The sequence below is a fragment of the Equus przewalskii genome, chromosome 10 (assembly GCF_037783145.1).
Source record: "Equus przewalskii isolate Varuska chromosome 10, EquPr2, whole genome shotgun sequence".
In the NCBI taxonomy this organism is placed as follows: Eukaryota; Metazoa; Chordata; class Mammalia; order Perissodactyla; family Equidae; genus Equus; species Equus przewalskii.
Window position 1 is genome coordinate 9,469,700 of NC_091840.1, and position 7,412 is coordinate 9,477,111.

The window sequence follows — 7,412 nt, forward strand, 5'->3', positions numbered from 1 at the left end:
AAACAAAATGTATTTCTTACATCAAAATTAAATATAAAGGTAGTGTGTATTCACTACTATGAGTCAACACGAATACCTCTTGTATTAACCTATTTCTTTGTTTCATGCTCAATATATTCATTTGCTAAAAAAAAAAAAGGAAAGATAATGATATTTACCTTGTAGGAGTCCTGTGCATGTTAAAGGAGAATACATATGGTTTGACCTGGGGAACATTCCATAGCTCTACACGTAATTTCCTCGCTTCTTTTTCAGCTGCATTGCTACATGTTGTATGAATAGGCTACATGTTGTATGAATAGACCATACTTTATTTAACCAATCCAGGACTGTCATTAGGTTGAAACCAACTTTTGTTATTACAAAGCATGTTGAATATATTAACCTGCGCCATTGTTTCTAGTATTTCCTCATGAGTACTCTTTTATCTTCTGAAGATAAAAGCTGTTGGACATTGGAGAGGGCCCAGGTAAACAGCCTATATGGCTATTTTCCATTTTACTGAAGGGACTTGGAAGGGAAAGTAGGGCAGAAAGCCACAGAGTGGACACTGAAGCAATCTAATTATTGAGGTCAGGCAGCACATTGCTGGGACCCCTGGAAGGCTGAGTGGCTAGAGTATGGAAAAATCCCAATTAGATGATTAATTTAGGTTCTGGGTGTGCTTTTAGCCTATGGCCATGGAGTCAGGAAAAGAAACAATTACCTCTCAAATTGCCATGCTGGACCGATTAATTTTTAATTGAGTCTTGTTAAAGGCATGGAAAATTGTGACATATATAACCTGGAGAAATAGTCCTGAGCCAGTGGGAGTCACTCTTCTCCCCACAGGAACCCATAGATTTGACCCGAAAGGAAAGTGATCAGATAGAGGCTGGAGGCAGGGATTGGCAGAGATGTGGAGAGGACTCGGCCACTTTGGAGAGAAAGCTAGACTTCAAAATAGTGTCAGAGGGACAACTGGGGTTCTTGTTGGCCCTCTATAGCCAGGCTACCCCATGGGGCCTTGCTGTGCAGTGAGCTGTTCTACGTATAACTTGTTGTCAAAGATGAAGAAAAATTCCTTAAATCTCAGCACTGCCCAGAAAATTCAGACTAGACTAGAGCCCCTAATCCTTTATTTTTCTTTGACTCTGCATAGCATGAGGAGAAAGAGAGAGAGAGAATGTCTTATCCTTAATCAATATTCAAGTTGGAAATTTTGGTGTAAGTGGAGAAACAAATTGGAGGAGGGGTGTAGAGGTAGCATGGAATTACCTTAAGGGGAATGCAGATTTATACCAGGATGCTACAAACCAGAAGAATCCTCATGTGGCATCTGGAGTTTTTGAGTTTTCTAAGGCTTTGTGGAGGTAGAACCATTATTTAACAGGCTCTCATCTGCAATGAGCATCAATATGCTAAAGATATTCCACTTTGCCTTTTATAGATGTCAAGCATTCCTGGTTCCTTGGACATCTCAGGGAGTAAACAGTGTCTGTGAATAGACTCGTAAGAAAATTACTTGCACTGAGCCCCAATATACAATTTCATCTAAATTAATTAGCATTATCTCCTTATTAGGCGATTTTCTCTTAAATCTCTGATTAGTATCTTTAATTTGGTATCAAGAAAATACTAGTAAGTGACAAGAGGTATTTGCTGTCTTATTTAAATTTCACCCTTCAAGTCAAGATCTAGCCAGTCATCCAGAAGAAGTTACAGAATGTGAAACACCACAGTATTAAAGATTAGCACATCCAAAATGTCTGAAATATTAATAATGATAAAGTATTTATTGCGGTAAATTAGATTATTGTTTACGAGAAGTCATTCCTATCTCTCACTTCCACGGAGGGAGTGCACTTCCTAGGAAATTGATTTGGGGCATGGCCACATGACTTTTCAGCTTCATGGTAGGGAGAGTGTACTTCTCCGCCCTTCCATTGGAGCTCAGTCGTTGACTTGCTTTGGACAATTGGATAGGTAGAAGTGGCATGAGTTACTTGCATGGTTGGGGTTTGTTCTCTTGCTCCTCTGCCATTGCCACGAGATGATGATGCCATGGCTAAACCCCTGTTCCACGTAGGGTGAGAACACAAGGAGAAGATCCAGATTTAATCTCCACCTTGGGCTGCCCAGTTGAGCTCAGCCTTGAGCTTGGCCTAGATAACCAACTCCCAGCCCACCTCCAGATGCATGAGCAAGAAAAAACATTTACTAATATATACCACTAAGCTTTTGCGGCAGTTTGCTTTGCAGGAATAGACAACTGATAACAAATGAAAATAGTGTTAGTTGTACGACAATTGTACGAGACACGTTAGCGCTCATCTCAGGTTTTATAGGCAAGTGATACAGGTTTTTAGTCATTTAAAAAGAATGTCTCTGCATTTTCTTTTCTTGAAATGGTTTGCTTGAAGCTGAGGCTTGCTTTGTGTCCTTGGGCATGTCATTCGGGCCTCTCTGTGTCTGTTTGTGCATTTGAGGAAGAAAGATATTACTTGCCACCTACCTTTCCCCAGGGGTCGTAAATTAACAGCTGAAAAACTCTTTGAGATCTCCCATGAAAGGTGCAATTTAAGCAGAAGCATGCCTATTATTTATTTTTATTATCCATTTTAAAATTGAATACTTAGAGCAAATAGATTTTCCAGCCACCAAAAAGGAAGTCTCTTCTATGCCACAACATATTATGTATTGGGCACTCTCCAACTATAGACTATATTTCCCATTTATAGCACTAATTTAGATGTTTATGGGTCTGTAAATGTATTCCATTTCCCCTGGGGCTTCTGAATACCTATAAGAGTCTAATATTTTGGAACATTAAATGATGCCTGGAGAAAGTATAAAATAGGGAAACAAGAAAGGCAGGGAAAGAATTGGGTAACAAGGTAGACACTTTTTAAAAAATAAAACAATTTTAAACTCCCAGAATTACTCTGCAATGTAGTCCAATTTGTGATTATTGTCTCTCCCTCATGTTACAAATTATCACTTTTATATTGAGCTTCTGAGTGCTCAGCACAAAAGTTTTTGTAGAAGAGGATATAATCGTACTAACAGCTTCATACATTTACATTTGTAAGTGGAAATCATACATTTACAAGTCTTCACTCTGTGCCAGGCACTATGCAGAATGTTTTTTAGTAAGTGTCACATTTATTTCTCTCACCAACCTAATGAGACATGCACTATTCTTAGCCTCATTTTAGACGCTCAGAGAGGTTACGTGACCCGCCCTAGATCACACAGAGGTACAATCAGTGTCTGAACCTAGCTTTCTCCTTTAGGAACGAGTCCAAGCTCTTCATCATTATGCTATATCTCATAGTGGCTGCGGCAGTTCTTGTTTACTTTTGGGGATGAGGAGACCATTGTAAGAGAGCATACAATATTTTAGCATCTATAATGAAGATCATTGCGATGCCCTCAAGATGACTGGAGGGAAAGAACTGGTCTGGGAGACTATGGAAATCAAAGCCTGGTGTGACATTTCCAGTTTATCTGCAGCTTTTGTTTATTTTTGCAAGCCCTATTCCAACACTGATGTAGATAATCAAGTTTTTAGTCTAAACGCTAACTAAAATAGCCCTTTCTTGACAGGCTACATGGAATTTTCTATGCAGTAATGTCCAATAGAATGATTACTTAATTATCGTTCTCACTCATAAAGACCCGCTGCTTGCAATTTGAAAGACAGTTAGCATTATGAAGACTAGTTGGATGAACAAACATACACTAACATAAGGTTCAAAATCAGAGGAAGCACCAGGGATGAGGGACTCTTTTTAACTTGGATTCCTGCATGGGGCCCTAGTCTCCGTCAAGCTGTAAAAGCCAGTCTCTTTTCAGGAACTGGAAAATTCAAATGACATTTTCAAAAACATCTCCACGTTGCTGAAATCCCCAAGTGGAGGAGTAATATTTTCATCACTCTCATCTATCTTATAAAATTTTAGATTTGAAGGGAGAAGAGGTTGCTTCTAGGCATTGAGATTCTAACATGCTCATGAATAATTCTAGACTTGGCTCCCTTAAAATGTGCCCTGGGGGCTCATGCCATTGTTAACTGCTCTTCTAGTTTTCAGGGCCTGGGCTGATGCCAACTGGCTCAGGCTTCCTATTGGGGTGTGAAATTCCAACTTTGTCAGTACATTAGATTGGTATGTACGTTAAAAAAGGGAAAATCATTTTGAGGAGACATTTCAAGCTTTCTTATCAATCGGCCGTTTATTAGTTATTATCTCTACACAATGATGTATGAAGAAATAGGGGCCTCTACTTCTCCTTGACTTTGGTCTTAACATTCAAGTCATTCAAAGCAGGTTATCCAAAGCCAGATAAGCGATGCCCTGACTTGGGTTTGCAGAGGCAGTGTGACAGGGTGGATGGAGCTGGGCGTGTATTCATTCTTGATCTCTATCCTGCCTCTGCCACTTTCTAGCTATGTGATTTGGGGCAAGTTACTCAACTTCTCTGAGATAGTTTCCTCAATTACATAACCTGGGTATAATACCAAAGTGTGGTTTTTAGGGGGATATAAGTCATTGACCACACAGGAAGTGGACAACACATGCTAACCACCTATCCATCCATCCATCCATCCATCCATCCATCCACTACCATCTATCTATCTAATCTTCTGTCAATCTATCATCTATTTATCTACCTATCTATCTATCATCTATCCATCTATTCATCTGCATACTGTGCTCATCACCTTTTATCCAAATAAGTGCTTAAAGAAGGTGGTGGCTAAACTGGGAGAGAGAAAAATACTGCTGAGAAAATTATTCAACCCAGCAGAGTGTCTCAATTTTTATCAACTCTCCCAAACATTATGGAATATGTATTATGCTAATATAACTCTATTTATGAGAGAACATCTTTTGCGAGTCCAGAGGGTTTTTTTAATGGCTCTGTAGGGAAGAGGGGCAGGGAATATGTAGATACCAACATGGTGGAAAAAGAAACTGATATATTTTCTTCTCTCTCACTGCCTTCTGCTCACTGGATCTTCACTTGAGAAAGAGATTTGTAGATCATTCAATGACCCATCTAATGCAAGAATTCTCCATGTGCTCCTCCTGGCAGGTGAGACTCAGCCTCCATTGAACACTCAATGAGGAGCTTAATGTCTATTTCACACGGGAGCCTTATGGCCAGCTTGAAGCGTTACAAATTCTTGCCTGTGCTAAGCCCAAATCTCTCCTCTAGCCTCTCTTCCTTTCAGTTGTCTCAATTTTGTGCTCCATAGCTACAAAGAGCTAGTTACTTCCCTAAAGAAAATCCAACATCTCATAACTAATGGCAAATGTGGCTCTTAAGAAAAAGGACGTATTTATGTTTCTGCAGAAAATAATAATGGTACTTATCCAGATTTCTTTACCAGACACCTCAGCAAATTGTGCCTTCCAAGGGCAGACAGCTAAATCTTTTGGTGGGTGCCAGGTTGCATGGTGCCACATTGAAAACCACACGCTCCACTAAAGGGGGTGATCTAATGAGTTTATTTCTCTGCCTGGGTTCCAGCGACAGGGCTATTGAGTGACTTCATGGCAATCAGTATTGCTGACTAATGCCTGTATCAACACCTACCGCCGCCACCACCGGCGATTCAGTGATTTTACGTTTAGTTTGATTTCTCCAGACAGAACTTTTCCACATCATTGGAACTAATTGAGGTAATGGAGAAATTACTCTGGTGCCAGAACACTCTGACTTTCTTTCTCCCACTTCCCTCTTTGGTATTGAAAGACAACAATGCTCACAGTCTCTCAGTGTTTCTTTACAGCAAAAAGGGGGAGCTTAATCATGTCGTCGTTGCACCTAGCCTGTTTTTGGACAATTAAGGCTGGAAAACATACTCTAACCTCCATTTTTCTTTGCTTCCCAAGGCTGCACACTCCAGCACTGTCGCCATGCCATGTTCCTGAGCTGCTTCTCATTGGGGTTATGGGAATTCCTCCTGTTGTTCTCCAGACTGACCACAAGAAATCTTCTAATATTTGCTAAAACAACTAGCAGATGGAAACAAACATTTATGAGAACATATTCCACCTTAATTATATGCATTGTCTGCCAATGTTTATAGCGTCTCAGAGGGAGTTTGGAGGTAAGACCAAGCTGGCTGAATATGGTTTTGATTACAGGGATTTGTATCAAAGGTGGAGTGGTGCCTTTTACCGACTCCCCGTCCCCCTACTTCATGTCCCTTACTCAAGAAGGTTGAGCGAACCGTTCCCTGGAGAGCATGGCATACTGAAAGGTCCCTGTTTTTGCCCCATGTCAACAGTTAAGGGCTCAGTAAGAATTTGGGGTTTAATCTTGGTAGACCACAGTGAGCCTCTCCACTAGGGCCCTGTCTGGTTTGGATTTAGGGAGCTACTCTGCAGTGTGGGAGGGTAGGATGGCCTTTCAACAGTTCACAAAGTCCTCTGCTTGGCACATGAACTGTTGGCTCATCAGCAGGGGTGGGAGGGCAATTAATGATGAGAGGGAAATGTGCATGTTTATTTGAGGTTGGAGGAAAGAATCTAATAAATTCCAAATCATAATTAGCTTAATAATAATATTTAGCTGGCATGTTATGCCAGTATCCCTTTCTCTGGTTCTTTCTCTCTGTCTCCAGTTGCTAGTCTTGCAAATTTTCCCTTCTCGATCTGTCCACCTGAGGTGGGTAGCAGAAATGATGTGATTTGGGAAACGGATTGCAAATTTATCTGAGTTACTACTGGTTAGCAGCTCTGGGAAGCATTTGGGAAGCCGTGGCTATTAGAGCTCAGAGCTGAAATGGGTGTTTTGCATTACTCGTAGATTTTATTTCTCCACGTCACCTTTGACCCCTTTTGCAAAGTTAATTGAGAGTTGGCCTTTTTCAAATTGACTGCAGGAAATTGACCTTTGTGTTCACGCTATGTTAGGAAAGGCATGGATGAAGAGCAAATCAGGAGGCAAAATGGGAATGGTCTGGCCCGGCCAGTCATGCTCCGGCGCTATGTGAAATGATCACAGAATCCTTGGTGCGATTGTGTAGGTCGTGGTACCTGCAGAATTGTTGTCCTCCAAAATCAAACTACAATCCCATTTTACGTTGCAATATAATTACTCTGATGGCTCAGAAATTTAACCATCTGAAAGTATCTTTTAAATGAATGTCTAACAGGTTTGTTCTGCTTTAGCTGAAGCCTGTTGCCTCATTTGTAATCACTGTAGCGATAGCTGCTTGAAGCCACTTGTATCGAAATCTAACCCTGGGCATTATCCAGCCGGTGAGAGTATCTGTTACTTTAGGAAGAGGGAAGGGCAATTAGAAAAAACTGCGTGCATTTTGACCTCAACAATTCTGGGTTCAAAACTCGACTCTGCCGCTCGTTCTCTGAGTTACTTTAGGAAAAGTCTGTAAAACCCTGAATCTTAATGTTTCA